This window comes from Bos javanicus, chromosome 2, assembly GCF_032452875.1.
Source record: "Bos javanicus breed banteng chromosome 2, ARS-OSU_banteng_1.0, whole genome shotgun sequence".
Classification (NCBI taxonomy): domain Eukaryota; kingdom Metazoa; phylum Chordata; class Mammalia; order Artiodactyla; family Bovidae; genus Bos; species Bos javanicus.
Window position 1 is genome coordinate 95,738,564 of NC_083869.1, and position 13,452 is coordinate 95,752,015.

At 40.3% G+C, this 13,452-nt stretch overlaps 1 long non-coding RNA gene across 2 annotated transcripts in view; it reads left to right on the forward strand.

Moving 5' to 3' along the window:
• The window catches only part of LOC133227786 (uncharacterized), a 30,414-nt gene extending 18,939 nt beyond the window's left edge, over positions 1-11,475 (forward strand). The window contains exons 2-3 of one of the 2 annotated variants that reach the window (XR_009729945.1): positions 10,023-10,231; positions 11,110-11,475. This is a non-coding gene — a long non-coding RNA (uncharacterized LOC133227786). The remainder of the gene's footprint in view (positions 1-10,022; positions 10,232-11,109) is intronic. The other variant, XR_009729944.1, reaches the window with a different exon arrangement.
• Positions 11,476-13,452: the final 1,977 nt, after the last annotated feature.

Consider the following 13,452-nt stretch of genomic DNA (forward strand, 5'->3'; position numbering starts at 1 on the left):
CATGTGATCTGCAGCAGAAATTTTCTAGATGGCAACCAATGGATTCACTAATTGTTTAGGTTTGTCCAAGACAGAGAGAGTTCCTAGGATGCCAGAGTTCCAGAGTTAAAATTGGGAACGTCCCAGGCAAACTTGGATAAGTTGTTCACACTAAAGAGCTGAGGAAAAAATGAAATTAGTAAATCATATTACTGCAATAGTCACTATAATTCCCATTACCAGTTCCAATGTCTATAGGTTTTTCCCACACTGTTCAGTAATACTCTGACACCAGCTGAGTATCCTACAGTTCAGCTCAATGCCATCCCTAGTACTGGGAGGTAGTACCATGTTACAGGTTAACAGCTCAGACCTACAAGTCTGCTCCCCATCCCCCACTTCAGACACCAATTGTAAGTCCAAGTTGTCATCCATGCTTCTGACTGACATGCTCTAAACTGGAGATTCCAATATCCCACTCCTTAGGTTTGATAAATTGGCTAGAGTTGCTCATAGAACTCAGAGGAACATTTTGTTTACTTAGATTATCAGTTTACTACAAAAATATACAACTCAGGAACAACCAGATAGAAGAGATGCAAAAGGGCAAGGTATGAGGAAAGGGCGCAGAGCCTCCATGCCCTCTCCCAGCCACAGTTTTGCTGAACCCCCATTGCATTCACCAGCCTGGAAGCTCTCTGAACCCCACTACCCCTCATTACATAGACATGATTGATTAAATCATTAACCACTGTTGATTGAACTCAATCTCAAGTCCTTCTCCATCTCTATGGAGGTGGGGAGTAGGAAGTGGAGAAACTGAAAGTTCCACCCTCTAATCACACAGTTGGTTCCACTGGCAACCAGCCCCCATCCTTAGGTGTAGCTCAAAAGTCACCTCACTAATATAACAAAAGACACCTTTATCATTCTCATTGATTAAAAATTCTGAGGGTTTTAAGAGCTCTGTGCAAGAAACTGGGATGAAGAGTATATATTTCTTATTATAAATCACAGTATCATACGCCCAGTCATGCTTGTCTTCTTTTTCATTCTCTCTCTCTCTGTCTCTCTCTCCCTTCTTTCCCATCCCATATTCGTCTCCCAGGGTACCTCTATGGCACATTGACTAAGAACCAGACTCTGGTTTCCAAATAAATATATGGCTAAGTTCCAGTCTTGCCATGACTTTTTAAAGAATCTTGAATAACTAAATTTCTCCAGTACTGCTTCCTTACTGTAATACTAAGAGCTGTTAGGTTTGGCAATTGAGAAAATGCATGTGAGGTATTCACCACCATGTCGGACACCTATGTCACCTTGTATGTGTGGTAAGTGTTATTATCTCACAGATCACATAGTTACGGATATTTCAGACTTTCTGTGTTCCGGATATAGTGAGTCTGATTTCAGACCGTGCTGTGGGTCAGCTGGGATTAAATCTTCCACCACAGGGCATTTGCTGAGCCATAAGCAGATCAATCCTTTCTCCCTTCATTAGTCTGAAACCAGAGCTTTTTCAGTTTTATTCATGCAGACTTTTCAACCAAGGTCTTTGCGCTATTGTTTACATATGTATCACACACACACACACACACACACACACACACACACACACAGATTTTTATGCTGTTAAGACGGGAGAGATAGGATAAATATTTTTTTCTCTTGTTTCTTGACAAATTAGTATGAGGAAAATGATGTGGCACTAAAGAAGAACAGAAAAAAGTGAAGAGACAGGACCAGGAGTGGAGGAGGGGAGAAAGTACTGGGAAGAGAGCTGCAGAAAGAAGACTTGGTAGGGCACAGAGTTCCTGATAAAAGCGGTGAGGAAGCCCCACCAGCCAGTGTGTGTGACCTCCTGGTAATTTCCCCGGGGAGTCCCCCCTCAGAGAACTTGTACATCCAGAATCAGGAGGAAGCTGAGCTAGGTAAATTCCCAAACAGAGGGGCCTGCCTAGATGATGACCTAAAGAAAAACAGGACAAGTTTCCAAGCGGGTTTCCCCTCTCTGCTCCAACAGTCATGAACATGAGCTGAGCCAAGTAGAAGGGGATGCTGTGACTAGCGATTCTTGCTGGTATTTTCTTTTGTCTCTCAGCTTCCTGGGTTTGACATGCAGGAATCTGAGGCTTTTCTGTGACCACTCTTTGTCTGGGATTCTTTCCTCAAGAGGCGTTCATGAATTTGTCAGGACTGCCAGGAAACAGCGTGAGTCACAGCTTCTGAGCAGACAATATTCGGCTTTAGAAATTCCCAGAGATACGACTTGTTTATAGGAAAGGAAACAGAGCTATTCTGAGCTGCCAGGGGAAGAGGAAAGCACTGCTCATTTTTTTCAAATGCTATGCTTAAAGGTCATACAAGTGGCCAGAGTGCCAGCAAGAACCTGGTATAGACATTGATGTTAGCAGTTCATTTGTCTACATTTTGGAGGCTATTTTTAAGCTTGGCATTTAAAAATGTAAGACTCATGGCACTGAAATTCTACTCTCAGTCTTAAACCCAGAGGCCAGAGCTTGCTGAGTATGAGCCAGTGAGGCCTGGCGGGGGCGGGCGAGGGGTGGGGGGGTGCAATCGAGGGCGCAGGGCCTGAACCTTTGGCTGGAGAGAGAGGCGCACACACGAAAGGCACCATCTGGGACCACCTTCCAACTGCACGTTTCATGAGCAGGCCACGGATTTTCATTCCCATTGTAGGGAAAGTAAAATTTCCTCGACCTTCCTGCAGTCTCCAGCTGGGACTGAAAAACAGATTCACAGGAGAAAAGTAGACACATTTTATTTATATATAAATGAGGGTCCTCACAAGAAAAGTGAAAAATGAAGAGCAAAAGAAGTAACTAGACTGAAGTGCTTCTCTACCAGGTGAAACTTTCCAGAGTAGCACTTTTGGAAAAGTAGCTAAAACATAAGGGTGACTAAAGGAGGATGAGCTGCTGAACACGTTTTTTGTTGGTACAGATTTTTCTCAGCCTCGATTCCCCATCTCCAGTGATAAGAATGGTTCTTTCTCCTGGTACAGGGAGGGCACCTTTCATGTGGGAACGTTATTTCCTACTTTTAGGAAGAAAAAGGAACATCCGAGTGCCATCCTTACATCTGCTGTTTTTCAAGCACCTTTAAAACAGCAAAACCTAATACAATTATGTAAAGTTTAAAAACAAAATAAAATTTTAAAAAATAAATAAATAAATAAAACAAAGTAATTAATACACTGAAGCCTCACATACTGAGGTGGCATGTCCTCAACTCCTTTACTGTACTCCATACCGCCTCCTCTAATGTGGTTTTTTCATAGTGTTAACAACTCTGATGTCAACTTAGAAAACTGTCCAAAGCTACCAACTTTAGAGAATGTGCCCAAGGAGACAGGTTCGGGGGGGTTCTCTCCCACAAGCCTTGCTTCCGCGTTGGCCCGCTTTCTTGTGTATTGAGTTTGGCCCTGGTGTGTTCAAACTCATCAAGACACCATTTAGACATTTATCATTGTTAGCAGAGCCGGTCAGCTGATAACAGAGATTGATTTCCAAGGAAAAAAAGAATCCACTGAGTATTCACTGATTCAACAATAATTAACCTGTGTGATAATTTCATAGACACCACATTTGATAAAATCAATATCTTTTCCTAATAATGAAGTAAACATTTAAATAGAATTAGGATGCCCTTTAAATCTGATAAAGGTGCTCTTGGCTTAAAATAAATAAAGCGTATATTTAATGAGTAAACACTGGAAATATTCAAAATCAGAAATAAACTTAAGATGTCCTTTAATATTTTTATCACCTTATATTCTCTGGCTAAAGCAGTAAGTCTTGAAACAAAAAGAATCCATTTTTTGAACTAAGATATTAAATAAAGTACTCAAAAATCACATAAGCATATATCTGAAAAAGCCAAATGAATTAACTAAAAGCTTTCTGCATTAATAAAGACATAAAATGACTTGAAATAGGATAAATACCTAAAAAGCAATAATACTCCAATATACTGACAATAACCAAATATACCATAAAATAGAAAAGAAAAGCTATTCAAAGAGCAATAAATAAAAGACCTACCAACTCAATGTGAAATGTGTTAAAACTTTGATTAAGAGATATAATTTGAATAATTAATAGGAAGAGTTACATTTATATTAAATGGTAAAATTTTAACATAAAGGTGTCATGGCTTCTCAAACTTATTAAAATAATTCTATCCAAAAATACAACAGGACCTCTCTGGGAAGTCATTAGAATTAGTGTGGACTAACTGTTAAGCTTGGTGCCTATCTTATAACAAGGGATCAAAACTCTAAACAGGAATAATTAGCAAAGGAAAATCCCATGGACGGAGGAGCCTGATGGGTTACAGTCCATGGTGTCGCTAAGAGTGGGACACGACTGAACGGCTTCACTTTCACTTTTCACTTTCATGCATTGGAGAAGGAAATGGCAACCCACTCCAGTATTCTTGCCCTGAGAATCCCAGGGACGGGGAGCCTGGTGGGCTGCCGTCTATGGGGTGGCATAGAGTGGGACACAACTGAAGCGACTTAGTAGCAGCAGCAGCAGTCTTACGGATCAGTCTCGTTGGATATCAGAATATAGATGTGAAGAATCAGCAATTATAACTGAGTTTTGATATAAATGTAAAAATGTAAACCAAAGGAAAGGACCAAACACCCTGGGGACAGATTCTGTTACACTTAGTGTCACATTTATAGATGACTCTATAGTTTACAAAGCTTTCTACCTGCATTACCATTTATGCTTCAAAACCATGCAGTGAAGCAAGAATTATTCTTATGCTTATTTTCTTTATGAAGCAACTGATACTCAGAAATTAAATGACTTGCCCAACATAATAAAGTGAAGATGAATGTGGACTTGAGCCCAGATTTTTTGACTTCCCAAAGCAGGCCTCCTTTTACTATATTTTTCTCACAAAGCAATGGAGAATGGCTATTTTTAAAGTGATACTGAAATTTAGAGAGAAAAAACTTTAGACTCACCATATATCCCTGCTAAAGATTAAAAAAAAAAAAAACTCTGATCGTCTGAAGATTTCAATATTAAAAATCAAATTATAGAAACCTTGGCAAAAGAAAAAAAAAACATAAAGACATGAGGCTGAACCAGCATCTGAGATGTCCCCTCACTGAGCCCAGTCAGAAGTGGGAGCTGCAATGCTTCTGCCCTGTCCTGTTTTCTAGGACTAGCAACCCCTATCCACTGCAGATGAATTTCCCATTATCACAAAGATGTAGAAGTTCCCAAAGTAAAGATGAAACTCTCCAGGAAATAACTGTTCAGAGAAAGTGTATAGTCTTCTTGTTGGACTCCTATGACTTGGGAGCATTCACTGGATCTTACAGATGGGCAAAATCAGGAGTGGAAGAGAAGTCCCTACAGGTTGAGTTTAATTAAACAAACAGTTGTTGCACTGAACCAGGAAGGGATTTTGTGGATAACTCGTGTTGTGGTCACTTCAGGAGGCAGGAAGCTATCAACTTTCTCATTCATCCTATACACCCCCTCTCCCATCACAGACATTAAATCTGCTCCTCCAAATGCAAGAATATCTATGGAGTTTCAATGTGTGTGACAGGTACAGGCAGATTGATGGTTGTTTACAGAAACCAGGAAATCCCCAAACTAAAGTGATCTAGAGGAATTCATTTTGCTCCTCTGAATCCAAGTTTCCCTTTCTGTAGCATGGAAATGTCTTTCTTTAACCTTTTTTTGTCCCTCAGGATGTCAAAATAATAAAACAGAAAAAAACTCTATGTAAAGTTCATTGGGACCTCAGGGAAATGTGTTATGAAATGACACAGTCTCATTGTCACCTGATATCTCATGACTTCAGCTGGCTCCGCTTCTTTGCATTTCCCTTTTGGCAGGGAACTTTGCCATCTTTACATTTAACATGTCTCTGTTGAGGGACTAGCACTATTAAGCTGGTGCTTTGACAACTACATCGACAAGAGAGCAGGATATACGACATGTGAAGGTGAAAGGACAGTGACTACGGGGAGCAAATGAGCTTTTAAACAAGCCTGACACCATCCAGCTAGTCTTCATATTGCCTCCTGTGAAAAATCCTGACATATTGGTACATTGCTATGAGTTATTTCTTCATATAACTGGCTATAGTGGCCTAACATTATTTGATCTTGTAAAGTGTTATCTGGGACTACAAACTTATTTTATTTTAAGCTCAATGACATTTCATCAGCAGTTAACACAGCATGAATAGCTAAAACTCACTTTGGCACAGTGCATGAGGCCCTCAGGATTTCTCTGCTTTATTTTTGTTCGAATACATAGCTCTCTGACTTTTCTACTTTTGATAGTTTTTGTTTTGATACAGCTTTGTGAGTTTTGAGCCATATTTTTAGTCCATTATTATATATATTATTATTTATTTCACCACAAGATGTACTTATTATCTGTAATAGTGAAAACTAATTCACTTCATTTCCCTACATTAGCTACACCTAAAAAGGGAAGACGTTTATTTCCTGATCATGTTTATAGGGGTAGAATGAAGAGGAGACAGAGATGGTCATTAAGTACTCTATGAGATGCTTCCATCCTGACAAACCTCTGTTCTGGGCTTGCAGAGGACTTAAACACAGGCAGGGTTCTCACTGAACCTTCAGAGGATTCTCTCGATTTGAAACTAAAACCCTCACTAAGACCTGGATTGTTATAATGCTTTCTGGAAACTCAAAACTATCAGTCTTAATTGCTATTGAGCTACCAACTCTCTGGGATTTTTTCTTTAAATTCAAGAAATTGTTTATTTTCTAGATGTATTTTAATTTTATTTTGTTTAAACTCTCTGATTTCTGCCCAATCAATAACATCAACCATACAATTAATCTGCTTCTGTCTTTGAGACAGCTGAAAAACTAGCTAATTTTCAACCTGCTAGGCATAAATTCAGCCTGTATGGAAACTCAGCCTACTTTTTCACCAGTTCTGTAACAACTTTCTCATCTGCAACATGAGAAAACAGCCACCTAGGTCATAGAGTCACCAGAAGAATTATATAATAAACAAGACTGCACCGTATTTGGTGATTGACAACATATATTGCTATCAATAGCAATATTTTCTTAATAAAACAATAATAACATATGCCCCAAGAAGATAAACAATAGATTTTTGCATGCTCTGTCCATTGCAATACTTTGCTCATGCCTAACAAGAATTCATCAGTCAGGGTGACCATATTAATTGATAAGGATAAGTGTTGACTTTTGCATCTGTGCTGATTATAATTTAGCCCTCCCTTTAGAAAAACTTTTTATGGGTGTATAATATACATAGAGAAAAGAAGTCTAAGTGTTACAATGTGATGAATTTTCACAAAATGAACACAGGGTATGTACCCAATACTTGGATGAGAAAACAGTATTTCCAGCATCCTCAAAGTGCCCCTGTGTACCCCATCCTGCATACTGGAAAACTCCAGAGAAAACCACTAGCCTGACTCCTAATGCTGTAGGTGTTTCATCTGTTTTATAATTTTTTAGACATGGAATTTTATGTATGGAATTATTAGTGCAAGCCTTTCTGAAGCTTAGTTAAGCTTACCACGTCAAGAAGGTCTGAGCCCTAAAGAAGCTTGCCTTTTCTTGGGTAACTTAAGGAAAGTGAGCTGGAAGAGAAGGGGGATGAGGAGAAGAACCATATAATCTGCCATCCAAACTGGAACACCTTTGAGAGCAAAAGGAGGTACTATACATAATGCTGCTGGGACAAAGCGTGTCAACAGTGACTGTCCCCAGCAAACCAGGTCAGGTAGTCACCCTGGTGAGAAGGGATGGTAGAAGGCAGCAGGGTTGCACTAGCAGGCAAAATCTATCTTAAAGACCATAAAAGAAAATCCACTCACAGTGCCTGAGATGTAATTAAGATTGGGGGCTAGAGAGCAACTTCCCATAGAGTGTGAAAGTGAAAGTGTTAGTCGTTCAGCCATGTATGACTCTTTGTGACCCCATGGATTGTAGCTCACCAGGCTACTCTGTCCATGAAATTCTCCAGGCAAGAATACTGGAGTGGGTAGCCTTTCCTTCTCCAGGGGATCTTCCTGACCCAGGGAGCGAACCTGGGTCTCCTGCATTACAGGTGAATTCTTTACTGTCTGAACCAACAGGGAAGCCCCCCATAGGGTGTGGTTATTGGTAAAACTCAGGTCAATAATTATTTACTGAGTCCCAGGTAGGTGCAAGGCACCACAAGGGCATAAAGACACCTCAGGCATTGCTCACAATACCACAGTAAAGCTCAGAGTCTAATGGTGGCAATAAGACAAGTTCACAGATAGGTAAACTGCCAATGGAAATATACAAAGCACTCTGAATTCCAAGGACATATACAAAGAGATACATGGATTCTAAGGAATGAGAGGTCATGTCTACTGGGAGACAGGAAAAAGCACCATGGGACATGTAGCAGTTAAGATGAATTTAGAGTCTGCTCCAATGGTTCTCAACCTTGACTGCACATTAGAATCATTTGGGGAGCTTTTCAAACTCCTGTTACCCAAGAAGTACCCGAGACCAGTCAAAACAGAATCTCCAGGAAAGGTATTCAGGCAAAAGTATTTTAAAAGCTCTCTCTCACTGGTAATTTCAGTGAAGAGTCAAAGTTGAGAACCACTATTGTAGAAAGATGAATAGGCATTAGCTGGCAGGAAAGGTGGGAAAGAGAGGGAACCATGGAGAGAACAGATGTTAGTTAGTATATTCCATTTTTGGTAGGCACACAGAGAAGAATCATCCATTGGGAATTATATATGGAGAAGAGGCACCAGGGCAAAAATAATTTAACCCCCACCAGGAAAAAAAATTAATTAATTATGAAACCATTTGCTAAGGCCAATAACAGGGATGGATGGGGAAAGGATGCACTGAACATCAAGGGAACTCAGAATGGTAATAAATCCATCATGAATCATACAAGCCATCTGATAACTTCTGTTCCTCACATTAGCATCCCATTAAGCCGTTATTAGTGAGAGCAAGGAAACTGAATGAAACCAGCTTCCTGGGTTAGCACTAGCAGCCGGGAGAGAGTTAACAAGCTGCAGTCTTCCACTGGCATCTTTAAGGACCTGAGCTCTATTTGTAAGGGATGCTTAGAGGCCCCAAATCTTGACCTATCACGCTCCTGCTGTGGGAGTTTGGGGGGCAGCTAGAATTAATCACAGTGGGGACACAATTTACCGATCAATATCAGCCAATTAGAAGGCTCCCTGCTGTGGAGAGTTCCCTTGGAATGCCAGATGACCTCTGCCCTTGACTTTTCATGGGGGCAGATGTTTCTTTATCACAGCTGCTGATAAGTATGGTATTAGAGGGTGTGTAGCTCATTTCACAACATGCCAACCCCACCAGGGCACCTTGAAGCTGAAGATTCTTAGGACTTACATATGAGCCACCTGTCCATGGAAGACACAGACGGAAATTGTATCAGTAATTAATTCACAGCCAACGTGCCACTTTTTCTGCAAACTAACCCCCAACCTTCAAGAAGCCATTGATAACAACAGAAAGTAGGAAACTCAGTCTTTCTGGTGAATTCACTCTGGTGTCGCTCTCTTGCTCTACTGTTTGTGCTGTATCCATCAGAAGAGAGGAGATTCCAAGACCTGGAGCACAGCCAGAGGTGGCCAGATTTTTAACACATCAGTTTTGCCAATGGCCCATCACAGAACCACCTAGTGGGGAAAAAATCCTAGTAGCTGCCACTGTGTTCTGTGGTATGGTCAAGGGACTCAAGACAGAGCTTCAGCATGGGCTCTAGGACCTCCCATCCTCCCTGAACTTATGTGATAGCTGTTTGTCATTATTGTTTATAGAGTCAGACCAATTATTTTTTATCACTTTTCTGAGATCTTTGCCACAGAGGTAATAAGCCCCAGGGCAAGAAAGTTTAGAAAAAGAGAAGTAAATAATTTTGGAAAATGTTCTGAAATTTATCATTTATTTTTCTGCTTTTTACTTTCCAATTTTTATTTTAAAGAGAAAAATCTATTATTTACAGCCTTTCCTGCAGACTCCAGGACTTCAGGCATTTGACCCCAAACTCCTTATTTGTTTCATCCTCTCTTGAAGGACTGCAATCATGGTTTCTTCAGATGCACACTTAAGGAAAACTTCTCAACTCTTCTCCTTCTAAGAATCCCCTGCCTCCATCCCTAGAGAATCATGGCTTCAAAATGAAACATAAAACAAAGTTTTGAGCTGACTTTGGTAAGTACAAGACCTGGGGCTTGTGATTCCCTCCCCTGCCCGTACCCCAATCCATAAATCTTTTCATTTAAGTCAAACTTGATAAAAACAACAATTTAAAATTTCCTTGAAGGGAAAAAACAAGTTTTTGGAAGGTCAACCTAGAAGTTGTGAATGGATATGTTAGGGACAGCATCATAGATTTTGCCTTGGAAATATAGGAAGAGAAGGAAAGTTTCATAAGCTGATGATATTTCTACAAATTAGACCCAAGAATTTTGAAGTATTTAAATGCACCACTTGGGGCCAACCTCTTTCTGTCTTGAGCCTTCTCATTCACCAAATCCCTAAGTGATTCACTCTCTAAGCCCGTCCCCAAATATAAAGCAGTCCTCCCATATCACCTGATCTGAGGGATGACTCTGCCCACATTCATTAATGCTATAAAAGGGGACATTGTCACCTTCCTATCTCATCACCTAGCTCTAAAAGCTTTGAAACCCTCTGCTGCGTTGCACTCTTGCCAAAAACGTTTAGCTTGATTCTTATCAGGAGAGAAAAACCCAGACAAGTCCAAATCAAGAGACATGATGCTTGTGTGAGTGCAGGCACAAAACTGGCAAAATGTTAAAGCAATCACTGGGTCTAGTAAATAGTATCAGGACTATATTACTTTTTCAATTTTTCTGTAGGCTCAAAATTTTTTCAAAAACCCAAGGTGTACCTCACACTGACACAGTGTTCGATCTGCTGCATATAGCAGTCCATGAATTAACTATGATAGTAAAAAAAAAAAAAAGTCTTACACTAGTATTTGGCACAGGAAATGAAACAGATTCTTAAACCAATTTTCAACAAAACTAGAGGATCTTTATGAAATACTGAATTCCCTTTATCAGGAAACGATCTCTTAAAGGAAAATAATACCATGTCCAAGGGACCAACTTCCTCATGAACAGAATTAGAGAAAGTTCTTCTCTCCACGGTGACAAATCTTGTTTAAACTGCCTCATCAAAAGATGAAGAATTCTCAATTAACTAACTCAAAGCACTCAGATATCAAAATGGCAAATTTTCAGGAGAAAGCCACTGCTTTAGATATGGAAGGACCTCAGAAGTAATTTTAGTAACTACATTAAATGGTATGTAGGTTTCCTGCAATGTGAATGAGACCAAAAATGGATAATCAATTTATTTTATCTAAGAAATGTTAGACTAAATTATACTTTAAATTTCTTGATTTAAGGTCACCAGTTATATTTACTTGTATAGCCACATACATATTACATGATACAAACACGTATATGTGGCATGATACAGAACATGCTTCTAAACGCAATTTATTAGATTTATTTACCACATTGTTTACAAGTTTTGTGCCCAGGAAAGACATTAGTCAACTTATACTATTTTTAACTGCCTAGATGAATTTGTATTAGAATATGAAAATTTATCAAGTTGTCTATTATTTTTGTTGATTAAACACATTTCTTTAAAAAATATTGTAAGTTGACTAATGTCTTTCCTGGGCACAAAACTTGTAAAGAATGTGGTAAATAAATCTAATAAATCGCACTTAGAACCATGTTATGCATCATGCCACATATATGTGTTTTTATAATGTAATATGTATGTGTCTATACCAGTCCATTCTAAAGGAGATCAGCCCTGGGATTTCTTTGGAAGGAATGATGCTAAAGCTGAAACTCCAGTACTTTGGCCACCTCAAGCGAAGGGTTGACTCATTGGAAAAGACTCTGATGCTGGGAGGGATTGGGGGCAGGAGGAGAAGGGGACGACAGATGATGAGATGGCTGGATGGCATCACCGACTCGATGGATGTGAGTCTGGGTGAACTCCGGGAGTTGGTGATGGACAGGGAGGCCTGGCGTGCTGTGATACATGGGGTCACAAAGAGTCGGACACAGCTGAGCTACTGAACTGAACTGATGTGTCTGTACAAGTAAATATATATAACTGCCGACCTTAAATCAAGAAATTTGAAGCATACTTTAGTCTAACATTGCCTCAGATGGTAAAGAATTCGCCTGCAAAGCAGGAGATGCAAGTTCGATTCCTCGGTTGGGAAGATCCCCTGAAGAAGGGAATGGCTACCCTCTCCAGTATTTTTGCTTAGAGAATTCCATGGACAGAGGAGCATGGCAGGCTATAGTCTATGGGGTTGCACAGAGTCGGACAGGATTGAGCAACTAACACTTTAAGAGATCATTAACATGTATAAGAAAGAAAAGACAAACAAAGAGTAAAACCATCACAAACTGCGTATCTATAAAAAGAAAATATGCAGCACGTTGTGTATTTTCAACATGATTAACAAGGCTAATAATCTGTATTCAGAAGCATTAGTCCATGTAGCACATGCTACTTAAGGCTCTCGGACTGATGATCAGAATAATAATCATGAACAACTTTTCCTGAATGCTTACCAAGTGCCAGGCACTACATTAAGCACTTTGCATATATTATGTGTTTTGTTTAACCCTCATTTTGTGGAGAAAGCTCCTCAGACCCAGACAAGTTGAGTGATCCGCCCAAGGTCATGTGTTTCATAAGTGGTCAAGCAGAGGTCCAAATCCAAGTGTCTCACTTCAGACCCCACACTTACCACCATTCCAGGCACTGCAACTGTCAATGAGCGGCTCAGAATGAGAGCGTGAATGGGACCACTCATGCACAAGCCACCTCACAGCATGACAAAACGGTATAACTGTTCTGTTCTCCATTTGTTTTCCGGGTCGAAATCTCAAATACTATAAGACAGAAACTGTACAGTACTGTCTGCAGGTGGACCACATTGTAGGGGAAATAACGTGATTCAAGCCAGCCACCTGCCCCTGCTTTCCAGGATTCTACCACTCAGCTCTGATCAAGCTAGCATCCCTCCTCCTGTCACCAGCAAAGCCCATGAAACATTTCCAAGAATTAAAAATAGAATCTGGGTAATAAAATAAAGTCTAACCTTTTTTTCCTTTGTGCTTGGACAAAGGAAATAGTTTCATTTGCTCACAGTGGGGCATGTGCAGAGGCCTCACACTGGCCATTCAGACCAGTTCCTAGAGCAAAATGGCCATGCCCACACTTCGGCTCAGGGCATGTGCAGGAGCGCTGTGAATGGCACTGCAATTCAAGTTGGTGGCAGCAGGCTGTGTGCACAGAGCCGCTGCTCTGGCACTGTGACCCAAAGCCCTGAGCGGCATGCCTGCGCCGGACTCACGAAAGCT